Source organism: Pongo pygmaeus, chromosome 2 (genome assembly GCF_028885625.2).
Source record: "Pongo pygmaeus isolate AG05252 chromosome 2, NHGRI_mPonPyg2-v2.0_pri, whole genome shotgun sequence".
Taxonomy (NCBI): Eukaryota; Metazoa; Chordata; class Mammalia; order Primates; family Hominidae; genus Pongo; species Pongo pygmaeus.
Window position 1 is genome coordinate 191,923,611 of NC_085930.1, and position 14,650 is coordinate 191,938,260.

General features: G+C 39.4%; 1 long non-coding RNA gene across 2 annotated transcripts in view; it reads right to left on the reverse strand.

Moving 5' to 3' along the window:
• The window catches only part of LOC134739136 (uncharacterized), a 32,033-nt gene extending 17,661 nt beyond the window's left edge, over positions 1 to 14,372 (reverse strand). For both annotated transcript variants that reach the window (XR_010125647.1, XR_010125646.1), the window contains exons 1-2: positions 14,201 to 14,372; positions 11,330 to 11,490 (exon numbers count right to left, since the gene is read on the reverse strand). This is a non-coding gene — a long non-coding RNA (uncharacterized LOC134739136). The remainder of the gene's footprint in view (positions 1 to 11,329; positions 11,491 to 14,200) is intronic.
• Between the last annotated feature and the right edge of the window lie 278 nt (positions 14,373 to 14,650).

Here is a 14,650-nt window from a genome sequence, read left to right on the forward strand (position 1 = left end):
AGAAGTTTGCTATTTTTCTGGACATTTCACCTAAATTTTCAATTATTTGGCATAAGCTTATTCATATTATCCTTTTATAATCTTTTTAATGCCTGCATGATTGGTAGTTTTTTGTTTCTGGTATTGTTTATTTGTTATTTCTTTTTTTCTTGATAAATCTCACCAGAAGTTAATCAACTTTTTTAGTCTTTTAAAATAACTCTCTTTGACTTTGTCAGTGCTTTCTATTAAACATTTGCTCTTCTCTTTATTAATTCATGTTCTCATCTGTTTGACTTCCTCCCTTCTAATTTCTGTGGATTTACTTTTCTATTGTTTTCTAACTATTTGAGATTGATGTATAGCTAAATAAATTTCAACCTTTTTCCTTTCTTAATACATACATTTAAGGCAATAAATTTTGTTAAACTGTTCTAACTCCATCTTTAAAATTTTTAAATGTACCATTTTTACCATTATTCAGATAAAAGTATTTTCTAATATTTCTTGTGATTTTTTCTTAGAGTCATGGGTTACTTAGAAGCATATTGACTAAACTCTAAGCAAATGGGAATTTTTTAAATTAATCTTTTTATTACTGATTTCTCTAATACATTGTACTAGAGAACATATTCTATATGATCTCAGTACTCACATTTATTAAAAACCTTCTTTACAGCTGCTGTGCATTGTCAATAATTGTATATATTCTGCATGACTTTTTGAAAAGAATATGCAATACATAGTAGTTGGTGCAATACTCTGTGTCTGTTTGGTCAAATATGTTAAGCATATTGCTCATATCATTTATCTACCTCATGATTGTTTTCTCAATGAGTGAAAACATGTATTGAAATCTTCTTTATGGTGAACTTATTTCTTCTTGCAGTTCTGCCTGGTTTTGCTCTCTGTATGTTGATATGGCCATTAAAAGCATGCAAATTTAGAATTGCCATATCTTCCTGCAGAGCTTAACCTTTTATCATTATGAAGCAAAGCCCTTTAATTCTAGTAATACTTTTTCCCTAAATTCTATTTTGTGTGATATTACTGTAGCTGCTCCAGTTGTATAACAAACTGGGGAGGAAGGAGGGGTAAGCATTTCACTTTCCATCTTTCTGTATCATTATCATGTTTATCCTTTATGGATATAGATTTGGATATATCTGTATTTGTGGATAAATACAAAAGATTGCTTGAAAAATTATATATGTGTATGTATAGTCATACATACAGTTCTTTAACTGGAGCATTTAATCCATTTATAATTAATGTAATTACTGTTGTCTTAGAGCTATATTTGTCATCTTACTGTATGCCCTCTGTTTGTATAACAGCTCTATGTTCCTTTAGCTTTCTCTCTTCTCTTGCATTCTTGTGTAGTGATTGCTTGGGGGTTTATTTATTTTGTTTTGTTTTTATTGTGATATTTTCCCTGTTAGTTTGAAAGACATATACTCTTTTTAGATTTTTTTCTTTAGCGATTACCCTAGAACTTAAAAAATAGATCCTTAATTTCTGATGCCTAATGAATTGAAAAATTATTTGTAGAAATAATTGAATGGCAACAGTAGCATTATAATGTTCCAGGTGTTATTTTTATCTGCTCCATTCAGGCACCTAGAGGCACTAGCAGTCAGCATCACCTTGCTTGGGATTTTCCAGGCCACCCATATGATCAGAAAGGTGTAAACCATACACGATCTGCTTTACTGCCAGTGTAATTTTATTGCTATGTTCCCAGACCAAAAGGTAGGAGTGGGGTGTTATTTATCAGGACATGTGCACTTTGCATGCCCTGGATTCAAATCTAGCACCCCTAGCTCAGGGAGACCTCAGGTCTGCCTCGCAGCTGCCTTTTCTGAATCAACACCAAAAGTGATCCAGTGGTATATTCACAGCCTGACCTCCCACCCTCTGCTCGATCTCAGTCCAATCATTGTTCACTGTGTTGTTTACTCTTTGATGTATTTTTAGAAAAACGTTTAATACATTTCATTCAGCTCTTTAGTTGCAATGCCTGAGAAAAATTACCCTCTCGGTTCCTGCCCCTGAAGTTCGTGGAGCTACCTATAACTTGGTTACTCCTCTAACCAGTACTTACTGAGAGCCTACTATGTGCGTGACCCTGTTCTATGCTCTAGAGATTCTGCAGTAAAGTCCAGGCCTCAAGGAGTTGACATTCTGGCTGAAGAAAGGGATGTTAAACAAGTAAACTTGTCTAAATAGATTGAGAAGGTGAACTACACAACGTCCTGGCAAAGAGCTTCTTAGGCAGGTGAAACAAATCCCAAGGCCCTGAGGCAGGAGAGTGCTTGGTGCTTAGAACTTCAGCCGGAGAGTCAGAGTGCCTGGAGCAGACTGAGAGAAAGGAGGGTAGCGGAGATGAGGTCAGGGTGGCCAAAGCCAGACTGCATAGGGACTGGTAGGGTTTTATTCTAGGTTTAATGAAAAGTCCTTTAGTGTGGAAAGATTTGAAAGACTTGTGTTTGTATTAAGTTGCTCTGGTAGCTTTGTGGAAAATAGCCTACAGATCTTTTCTCTGATTGTAATCTAACACACTCCAATACATTTCTTTTCCCTTCTGAATTAGCTACAGTCACATAACCACAAAACAAACAAAAAAAATCCTAATATACCTACAGTGGTGACTGCAGAGAAACATGAGGTATTTCATTCGATTTGGAGGAAGACAGTGAGGACTCCTATTCATATTCCAGGCTGGGAAATTAGCAGCCATGGGTGTATAGGACTCAAGCCCTACTATAGCAAGTCTGGCCTCCCAAGACTCTGTCTCCTTCTTTGACATAGCCACACCCACAGCAAAAGACTTGAGCAACGTGCTGCTGCCCAGCCCCAGGTGGTTCTAGGAAACAGCCACTCTCCTGAAACAATCAAGGCCCTGATTTCAACCTAGATCACCTGTTCTGATTTCGCCCTCCTTCATCCCCAGTGGGCACGTTGTTACCCTCTGCCACCCAACGCTTCGATTGAGATCACCTGTGTCACCTGACATGTTCTCAGAATAGAAAATGATCAGGCCCTGGCACCAGGGATAAAAGTTACAGATAGCAGATAGGTAGCCCCTGAATAGTAGCTGAACACAAAGTCAACCTTACTACTGCAGAAACCAAACACATTCAAAGACTGGTGCAAAACTTCATAGAGCAGTTTTTGACCACCCTTGAAAAATAAAGTGGGAGAAAGCAATTATGGCATGAATAGAAAGGCCAATGCTCATGTTAAAAGCTCTAGAGAAAATGGTGGCCTGGGCGCAGTGGCTCATGCCTGTAATCCCAGCAATTTGGAAGGCCAAGGCAGGTGGATCACCTGAGGTCAGGAGTTCGAGACCAGCCTGACTAACATAGTGAAACCCCCATCTCTACTAAAAATACAAAAATTAGCCAGGTGGGCGACTGTAATCCCACCTACTCGGGAGGCTGAGGCAGGAGAATCACTTGAATCTGGGAGGCGGAGGTTGCAGTGAGCCGAGATTGCACCATTGCACTCCAGCCTAGGCAACAGAGTGAGACTCCGTCTCAAAAAAAGAAAGAAAGAAAATGGTGTCCTTGTAATCCCAGCACTTTGGGAGGTAGAAGCGAGAGGATTGTTTGAGCCCAGGAGTTTGAGACCAGCCTGGGCAACATGGCAAGACCTTGCCTCTATTTTTGTATTTAATAAATTTTTTCTAAGAAAATGGTTTCCCATTTCTCAATTGGGTGTGAACAGATGATAAATATCACATATACTAAGATGGGCCAGAAGTCAAAGTAACCGTTTTTATTCCCATGTATGGCAACACTTCATCTCCTCAGAATCCAGCTGTCTAGACATTTCAGTTATCCAGAATGCAGATATAAGAAAGGCGGCAAACAAAAACTTATCCAAAGAATTCAAATATATTAACAAGTTTTACATTTTAAAGTATCTCTTTTATCTTAGGTTATTCACATTTATCTCAGTTCTCTTTTATCTTAGTTCTTTTTTCCCTGAGTTGTACACAACATCTCGATGTTAGAGGTGAGAGATGGGCTACCATGGGAAACAACCAGAAATAACAGTCTGCCCTCTAGAGGCCAGAGTAAAAATCTGAAAATAACAGATGCAGCATCTCAAAAAATATAGCAATTTTGTCTCTGGGCAAACAGCACTACGATTTTCAGTGAAGGCATTGCAGCATTGTACGATAGCTGAAGTATACAATGATTTCCCTTAAAGATCAAGATCAATGCTTGAGCATGGGAGGTCGAGGCTGCAGTGAGTCATGATTGCACCACCGCAATCCAGCCTGGGCAACAGAGCAAGACCCTGCCTGAAAAAAAAAAAAATGTCCAGAGGTCCAGATCAAGATCAAGAAAATGTTAAGTTGTTTTCCTGGAAGGGCAAGAAATGTGTATTGCATTATAGAACAAATCCCACTAAAACATCACCAGGATTCATTTTGTAAAGTGAGTGAATGTGAAGGTGTAACTCACCTATTCAGAACACCATTTTACTTGGAGTAACTTTTTTTTCTTCTCTTCACATGTGATCAGATAAGCTCTAAGAAACTAATTGTGTGGTGAAGAACCTGGGTTCTGATATCAGACAGATCTAGACTCAGTTAACAGCTGTGTGACTTTGGACAAGTTACTTAACTTCCCTAAGCCTAGGTTCCTGATCTCTAAAATGAGATTATCAGTACCTCCTTTACAAGGTTAACATGAGGATTAAGTAAGATGAAGCATTGTGAGGCACTTCCACTTCACAGTAATTGCTCAATAAATGAAAACTATTACTTCTACCATCTCAATCCTGGAGATAGCACTGCCTAATGACTATGGACTCTGCAGCCAAAATGCATAGGCTCAAAGTTCAAATCTTGGCTTGGCTACTTACATAATTGTGTGACCTTGAACAAGTTACTAAATCTCTCTGTGCCTCCATTTCCTGGTCTTTAAAATAGAGACAGTGATTGTACCTACCTGATAGAGTTGTGAAGAGGATTAAGTGAGCTAATGCAGGGGTCTCCAACCCCGGTGAGTGGTAAGCGAGCATTACTGCCTGAGCTCCGCCTCCTGTCAGCTCAGCAGTGGCATTAGATTCTCATAGGAGCGTGAACCCCACTGTGAACTGCACATATGAGGGATCTAGGTTGTGTGCTCCTTATGAGAATCTAACTAATGCCTGATGATCTGAAGTGAAACAGTTTGGTCCTGAAACCATCTCCCCAACACACAGTTTCTGCGAAAAATTGCCTTCTATGAAACTGGTCCCTGGTGCCAAAAAGGTTGGGGACCGCTGAGCTAATGCATTAGAAGTGCTTAGATCAGGGCCTGGTGCATAGTAAGCACATATAAGTGTTGACTGTCATTGCTGTTAATGACTGATCATGCCATTGTTAGGAAGCACTTTTCCTCCTTTGATTTAGCCATGACTTCCTCCTTTGTCCTCCCCTGGCAATCATGTCATATACAAAGTCCTTTTATGTGTATCATCCCAAACGAGTCTTAGGACATGATATCAATGTTTATAAATTTCACACAGGTATTTGTCCAAAGCAATATTTAACTGAATCATGAATCCTAGTGTCAAACAATACAAGTATCACATCACATAATAATATATTTTTAAAACTGAAAGAAACTAATATCTATAGTTAGAAAAATATGTTCTTCCAAAGCAATATGGTATTGGTACAAAAATAGACACATGGACCAATGGAACAGAGTACAGAACCCAGAAATAAAGCCACTATCCTACAGCCAGCTGAACTTCAAAAAGTCAACAAAAATAAAGGCCGGGCACAGTGGCTCACGCCTGTAATCCCAGCACTTTGGGAGGCCGAGGTGGGCAGATCATGAGGTCAGGAGATTGAGACCATCCTGGCCAACATGGTGAAACCTCATCTCTACTAAAATACAAAACATTAGCCAGGCATGGTGGCACGCGCTTGTAGTCTCAGCTACTTGGGGAGGCTGAGGCAGGGGAATCACTTGGACCGGGGAGGCGGAGGTTGCAGTGAGCCAAGATAGCGCCACTGCACTCCAGCCTGGCGGCAGAGTGAGACTCCATCTAAAAACTTAAAAAATGAAAAAAACAAAAAATAAAAAGTCAACAAAGTTAAGCAATGGGGAAAGAGCTCCCAATTCAATAATGGCGCTAGAATAGCTAGCCAGCCATCTGCAGAATAATGAAACTAGATCCCTTTTACCATATACAAAAATTAAATCAAGATCGATTAAAGATTTAAATGTAAGACCTCAAACTATAAAAATCCTAGAAGAAAACCTAGGAACTACGCTTCTTGACATCAGCATTGATTTATGGCTAAATCCCAAAAGCAATTGCAACAAAAACAAAAATTGATAAGTGGGGCGTAATAAACCAAAGAGCTTCTGCACAGCAAAAGAAACTATCAACGGAGAAAACAGACAACCTACAGAATGGGAGAAAATCTTCACAAACTATGTATCTGACAAAGGTCTAATATCCACAATCCATAAAGAACTTAAATCAACAAGCAAAAAACAACCCCATTAAAAAATGGGCAAAGGACATGAACAGATACTTCTCAAAAGACATGTGAGCAGCCAACAAACATATGAAAAAAATGCTCCACATCACTAATCATCAGAAAAGCAAATCAAAACCACAATAAGATACCATCTCACACCAGCCAGAAGGGTTATTATTAAAAAGTAAAAAAACAACAGATGCTGGAAAGGCTGCAGAGAAAAGGGAACACTTATACACTGTTGGCGAGAATGTAAATTAGTTCAGCCACTGTAGAAAGCAGTTTGGAGGTTTCTCAAAGAATTTAAAACAGAACTGCCATTCCACCCAGCAATCCCAAATCCCATTACAGGGTATATATCTAAAGGAAAATAAATTGTTCTACAAAAAAAGACACATGCACTTGTATGTTCGTTGCAGCACTATTCACAATAGCAAAGACAGAATCAATCTAGGTGCCCATTAATGGTGGACTAGATAAAGAAAATGTGGTACACGTGCTCCATGGCACACTATGCAGCCATAAAAATGAACAAATTCTGTTTTTTGTAGCAATGTGGATGCAGCTAAAGGCCATTATCCTAAGTGAATTAACACAGAAATAAAAAAAAATACCGCACGTTCTCACTAATGAGAGGTAGCTAAACATTGAGTACACATGAACATAAAGACAGCAACCACAGACACTGGGTACTACAAGAGGGAAGAGGGAGAGAGGGGAGTGTAGGCTGAAAAACTACCTCATTCTACGTATTGTGCTCACTACCTGGTGATGCAATCATCCATACCCGAAACCTCAGCATCATCACACAATATACCCATGTAACAAACCTACACTTGTACCCCTGAATCTAAAATAAAAGTTGAAATTATTAAGAGAGAGAGAGAAAAACGGAAGCAAGGAAAGAAGGGAGGGAGGGAGGGAGAGGAGGAAATAGGTTCCTTATCTCTCTAATTCCTGGAGATTATAGCTACTGAGGCTAACTGTGATATGTTTAAATAAGTGCAGTTTCTCCCATTTAGCATAAGGTGGCACCAAAGGATGTTTTAATTTGTTGCTCAATGCCTTGGACAAGGTGCTCCAGCTAGTCAGAAAACCTAGGAATACAAGCAAGATCTTCCGAACTAACTGAATAACCCTGAGAAGCCTCAGTTGTCAGCAGCTTCCTCGAACCTTTTGTGCCCAAACTTCTGAAACTGTTTCATCTTGGGTAAGAACAGAAAAGTTCTCTTACAAAAATATGCCTAAAAATATCCTACTGTTGAACTATTACTGGGGTCTACTGTTTGACACCTGCCCGGAAGCTGTGCTTCCTGGTAAACAAAAAGTAACCCATGTACAGTATAGGAAAGCCATCAAATTTAAAACACTAACAAAAAATCATCAATACTGCAACTTGGAGATAACCATAACCTCTCCCCAAAATTTCCACCTCCCAAATTGCCTATTTCTAGCTACCCACATTTTCTGTTTCCCAATTTCAGGTCTCTACCAATTCTCTACCAATATTCTCTACCAATATTTTCCAGTTGTCTAAATTCACAATGTTTGAGACATTTTATTCTTTCCTAACAAAAACAATAGTAATATCCCCCCTAGAATTGCATTGTTTTAAAAGTGCTTAATCGTTGGAGATCTGTGGCACAGCCATGTGAATATACTTAACGCTACTGAACTACACATTTTAAAATGGTTTCAATGCTAAATTGTATGTTTTTACCATAATTAAAATTTTTAAAAATTGTTTTCAAAAAGAAAAAGTGTTTAACCATTAACATTTTTATACATTTAGTTCAAATTAATTTAAGCAGTCCTGTCCATAGTACATTGAATTGTACATAATACATTGCATTTAAAAATGGGCCAATAAGCAAGCGTATGCTAATAAAAGAAATAAAATAACCTTGTGACTTTGGGACTCACTGGGCATGTGTTCCAAAGAACATACCATGCCTACTGCTGTGGGTATCAAGAGGGCAAGATAAATGTGAAGGTTAAGAGTAGCCCTTCAACTTCAACTGCAATTTCTCCAGTGAGTTAGCCACAAGGTCCAACTGACCATAGGTATTTCTTTAGATTAGGTGCTGAGAAAAAGACTGAAAAAGTCCTAGTCTTTGGCAACTACAAGATCATTGAGTGTCTAAGATGTGAGGAAGGAATAAGAGAAAAAGTGAACTAGTTTGTGGTCAGTCCGAGACTCCTTCTAGATTTTGGGATGGAGTGGCAGTGAGGGGTTTTGTAGGAGGGGCTTTCACAGATGGAAGTCATACCAAAGTGAGAGTCTGTCATCTTAGAATCTCCAAAGGCAGACGGCATGGGTTCAAACCCCTAGCTCTGCCACTTACTAGGTGTGTGGTTAGCTTCGCAAATAACTTTATCTTAGTGTGTCTACTATCCTCCTCCGTAAAACAGGAACTACAATGGTAATAAAGTAGTACCTATCTCATAAGATGGGTAAGTAAATTAAAAGAATTAATAGTGTGAGGCTAGGTGCAGCGGTTCACACCTGTAATCCCAGCACTTTGAGAGGCTGAGGTGGGCAGATCACCTGAGGTCGGGAGTTCAAGACCAGCCTGACCAACATGGAGAAACCCCATCTCTACTAAAAATACAAAATTAGCCGGGCGTGATGGCGCACGACTGTAATCCCAGCTACTCGGGAGGCTGAGGCAGGAGAATCGCTTGAACCCGGGAGGCGGAGGTTGCGGTGAGCCAAGATCGTGCTGTTACACTCTAGCCTGGACAACAAGAGCAAAACTCTGTATCAAAAAAAAAAAAAAGAATTAATAGTGTGGCACCTGACATACAGAAAGCACCCAATAAATGTTAGCTATTAGTAGAAATTTCAGAGAGCCTTGAAAATCAGTTGAAAAGTTTGAGCAGTAAGCAGCAAGGAGGCACCCTCAGGAAAGCAGGATGAAGACAAAAGCACAGTAGATCAGCGTGTGGACAGAGGAGACTGAGGGGAAGCAGGGGGAATGGAGACTCTCAGTAAATCAGGCTTGAGGTTTCAAGGGTTTGGCCTGAGATGGTGGAAGTAGAGAGCAATGTGTGTGAAAAATTGATTGGTTATTGTGAAGAACAAATGTCAGAGGATTTAGAAGTGAAACGAGCACCCTACTAGGAGCTGGGTGACTTTGAGGAACCTTCGTTGTCTGGGGTAAATACCAAGATTCTTGGTCTCACGGCCAAGGAGATTGAGGTCACAGACACACACAAACAGAGTGAGTTTGGAGCAGGAGTTTCACAGGCAAAGGGAAAGAACAGCTCTCCGTTACAGAGAGGGGTCCTGAGCGGGTTGCCACGTTGTAGTAAAAATGTCAGGGTTTTTATAAATGGGCTAGTGAGGAGGAGGCTCATGAGGAGGGGGTGTCTTATCCTCCCAGGGCCCGACGGTTCAGTTGAGACCAGATGTGCTATCTGTATAGAGCAGAGTTTTTAATCAGCTCTCATCCCATTTCTGGGCCACATAGGCTGACTTTTAGTCTGTGTTTCTTTGTCTTGCCTAACCTATCAGGGAGGGAGAGTTTCTGTGTCTGTTCCCATACATCTTCCTGCAGCTGCAGGCATACCCCTCAAGTCGGCTTTTAGCTTCCCTTAGTGCACCTAAAGGGAAAGGAATGTGCTTATTAAGGCCCACTGTTTCACTGGAACCCACTCCATAGGTGTGAAGTTTGTTGATTACCCAGGAGACCTTCCCCAGCTCCTTCTGTGTCGGAGCTGTCTTATCTGTGTTTTACTGTTTGCTCTTTCAGGCTGCTTGTGGTTAGAAGAGAAGTGACTTCTTTCAACTGCATGAGATTAGAAAGGGAGCTATGTCTGAGCTGCTTTTTGTTAAAAGGAAAGTTTTCTGCCAGGGACTCACTTTACCCTGTCTACCTAAATAATTTCTCTCTGCCTCCTATAACATATTTCCCGCCTCTGAAATGGAATCCGTAACTGCCATTAGGGGGAATTGGGTGATGACTTCTTCTGGCTGCTTCCTGCTGGAGAGGGGTATTGTGTGGGGAACAGCAGCTAGGGCTCCTCCTGGGGTTGATTTAAGAGTTCCAGGTAGAAGGGAGGTTTCATTTTCAGCTTTATTTAAAGCATCATTTGAAGCTTGGTGGTTTCTAGGTGAGAAGAGATAAAGTTTACAAGAGGGTTTAGAATATAGGGTTCAACTATGAGTATTAAGACTGCCATTATTAATGGGGGCACAATAGGCCATAACTACTGAGTTTGTTTGATACCTGCAAGCCATTTAAATGGGTTGTGCTGTTGTAAGTGGGTGTATGGGGCTTGGCTTTGTTTAGCTTCCTTGGTCTCACTTTCCCTGAAAAAAAGGAAACCTTGGGGTTATAGGTTACCTGTCAGTATTTGTAGGATAATTGCCCAGAACTAGAACATGTTTCCAGATTTTTACATTACCTGTGCCTTTTTGTTTCCTTTCAGCTGCAGCCAGAGATTGACAGAAATAAACAGGGTTAGTTTAAAATGTAGGCAAGAACTTAAAAACAATTAATGAGACTACAAGTCAATGATAGATGTATAAGTTTTAAAACATAATTTTTCTCTCTTCAGTCCTCATTTTTGTTAAAAACAACTTATGGTAGGACTGAGCTGTTTGCAAAACAGACTTCAGTTTTAAACTTCGTCTGATTATTTGCATAAAGTCCAGCAAGAATAACTGTCTTTTAGATCAGCTTTGATGGAAACTTTTCCATAAGGAATCTCAGATAGGACCTTTTAAAGCCAAGCCCAGGAATGGGTTGAAACCTTTAAATACATGCGAATTGGGTAAACTTCTTTCTTCTTGAGGTTCCAGGCGCATGGGGTTTCTAGGCCTGTTAGAAAGTGACATTCTTTACTCACCGCAGGCTAGGAGCCCTGTACTGAGAAGCTGTAGTCTAGGTATGAGGCCAGTTTCCTAAGGCGCTTTTTATTGGCTTTGCAAGTCAAGCCTGACTCCTTAAAGGGGAACACACCCTTCCAGTCAAAGCGTTGGTGAAACAACCAGTTTTTCCAATTGTGTCCTGTTGCAAAAGAAAATGGATTCTTGTTGCATTGATGCAAACAACTATATTGTTGTAATTTAAGAATACTTATAACTAGTTTTCAAATTCTAGAGGAACTAGGCAGAGAGAAACAAACACGCTTCAAATCCTATTTACAGGAGTATACTTTACTTAGTTGTTAAAGGCTGTATCTAGCTCAAGACAAGTTTCCTTGACTCTGAAAAATAAAAAAAGGATTAGCGGTGTTCCAAGCAAAAGTCAAAAACTTGCTTCTGTTTTCCATTAGTTCAGTCCATTCTATTAACTTTTGTTTTGCTTGATATTTATAAACATTTCAGCTTTTCATGAGTTCTGTATTTTTGTTGTTGTTGTTATGAGAAACCCACATTTGAGAGCACTTGTTCAAGTCCCACAGCTTGATTATTAAACATCTTTTGAAGAGAATTAAAACAAAACAACAATTATCTGTAAATGACAAAATGTCCAGTTTAGATACTGTCAGAAACACAATTGACAAAGAGATTTGGTTATTTTTGTGATTTACAATAACCCAGCATAACAACCTTAATTGTGATTGATTGCACATATTCAGACACTAGACCCCTAAACATCCCATACAGTTGTGGAAAATATGTTAATATTATTCCCTAAAATATAACCTATTGGACATCATTTTGGCAATTCCATGTACCTAAACACGTTAAATAATCCTGTTTATCTCTCTTCTGGATGCTCCAGGGGCCCTCTGCAACACCCCAAAGCCAAAGTTTAGGAAAGACAAGCTTCAGACTAAAGTTTGATTTTGGAAGCCTGTTAAATATGTTCAAAATTCAAAACACTCAATATTATGAAATAGAATTTTAAATTACCATAAGGTTTTTTTATTTGTTTTGTTTTGCCAAAATGAGTCAAAAATTTGAAAAAGCAAAAACCATTCATCAGCCTTTTCTATTACATGAAAATCCTGTTCAAGAGACAAGGTTAAATTTTACCCTTGCATTAGTTTGCTATTAATGTTAACGCTAATTTTTAATGAATCCTTATAGACAATCCTATTTAATTTTAACCAGTTTGACCATGAAGTGAGATTTTCACAGACCTGTTGACAAGTTTTCACAACCCTTGACAAGTTTTGGTAAAGAGTAGATTAGCACTGTAAGAAAACCTTGTCGTGCTTTTGTTTTGTGTTTAATTTACAGAAAAAAAAACATATAATACCCTTTTGAATTTAGTTAATATGGTCACACACAGAGTTTCCTTTGCAGGACTAATTTTTACAATCTCCTCACAATTTGCTTAAACCATCCACTTTATTTTATTTAATTGTAAGACAATTCTTTATTCCTAAGCAAAATGTATATTTTCATGCTATCTTATAATTTTTAACTAAAAACATATTTTACTGTTTTTATATGCCTTGGCATGCAAATCCATGTTCAGTAGTTTTAATTACATGTCATAATGGTAATGCTTAGCAATTTTTAACTTTAATGTAAAACCTGCTACGTTTTTTAAATTATGCACTGGATGCAGATGAAGTTTGACTCCTTCCAGCATAGTTAGGGACATGGCTACTTCCACATGTTCTTGGCCTTACCAATTGTGAAGCAGGCAAGTTGACAGTTTTTAAAGGCTAAGGAAGCAATTTACGGCCAGGCGCGGTGGCTCACGCCTAGCACTTTGGGAGGCCGAGGCGGGCGGATCACGAGGTCAGGAAATTGAGACCATCCTGGCTAACAGGGTGAAACCCTGTCTCTACTAAAAATACAAAAAAATTAGCTGGGGGTGGTGGCGGGCGCCTGTAGTCCCAGCTTTTCGGAAGGCTGAGGCAGGAGAATGGCGTGAACCCGGGAGGCGGAGCTTGCAGTGAGCCGAGATCAGGCCACTGCACTCCAGCCTGGGTGACAGAGCGAGACTCTCTCAAAAAAAAAAAAAAAAAAAAAAAAAAAAGAACTTTACAACCTTAAAACATTTAGCAAACCTAGTATCTGACCTGCATAATTTAGACCACATTTTTACACCTTGAAGACATTTGTATTTTACCAAAAATTCCTAAGACCATTTTTATTTTTAAAGATTAAAGTCATGTGAACTGAACGGTACCACAGCTTTTACTTTTCCTTTAAAAATATTTGATTTAAGTGCTTATTTTTCTTAGGCCAATTAATTAGTGCTCTTTTTAATAGACATTGCACACGTAACACATATATAACCACACAGACAAACAGAAGAAGATCCAGTAGTTATAAAATTTACATTTGCCAATTTCCCAATTGGATTATTGGCCTCTGGATGAGGCCCTATAAGAACAGGGTTAGGAGTACAATTTCCAGGGCCTAATAAACAAGCATAGCCAGAAGACAAGCACAGATTTGGAGAGGTACTTATTCACCTCTAATTCCAGGGGTTCCATAAGGAAAACAGAGATTTTTCCCAAAATGGGATTTGTGGCAGCTTTTCTGATTTCCCAAGGCATCCCAGGCCACCAGAATTCATTCTAGGGTCTTTCACACATGCAACAAGAGTGGCAAGACAGAGTGGAGAAAAGTAATTCAGTCGAGTGAGAAAAAAACCTTTTCCAGGAAAACTAGATTTATGAAGAGAAAAACATAAAGGCCTTTTGAATATACTCATAGCTTAACTAATTTTTAATTAAGCTGAGTGCTCTTTAAGAAAATCCTTTTTCACGAATTAACACTTTGCAGATAAGATAAACAGTAATTCTTACCATTTGTTTTTCCAGTTTGCACCACTACCTGTTCACAATTATGTTCAGGCTCCCCAGTTTTCTCTGGGAGAAAGTGACTGGGCTCAGGCAAGGGCGGGTTTTTAACTGGACTGCAGATCCCTTTAGGAGCAAAGCTTGATATTTGAGGAGGCAATTGTCTGTTAGCCAGAGACTTTCCTTAGTGGACAACATTACTGTTATATTGTGTGGGGTTAAACAGCTAAAGTTATTTCCTTTTTTTTTTTTTTTTGAGACGGAGTCTTGCTCTGTACCCCAGGCTGGAGTGCAGTGGCGTGATCTCGGCTCACTGCAAGCTCCGCCTCCCGGGTTCACGCCATTCTCCTGCCTCAGCCTCCCGAGTAGCTGGGACTACAGGCGCCCACCATCATGCCCGGCTAATTTTTTTGTATTTTTAGTAGAGACGGGGTTTCATTGTGTTAACCAGGATGG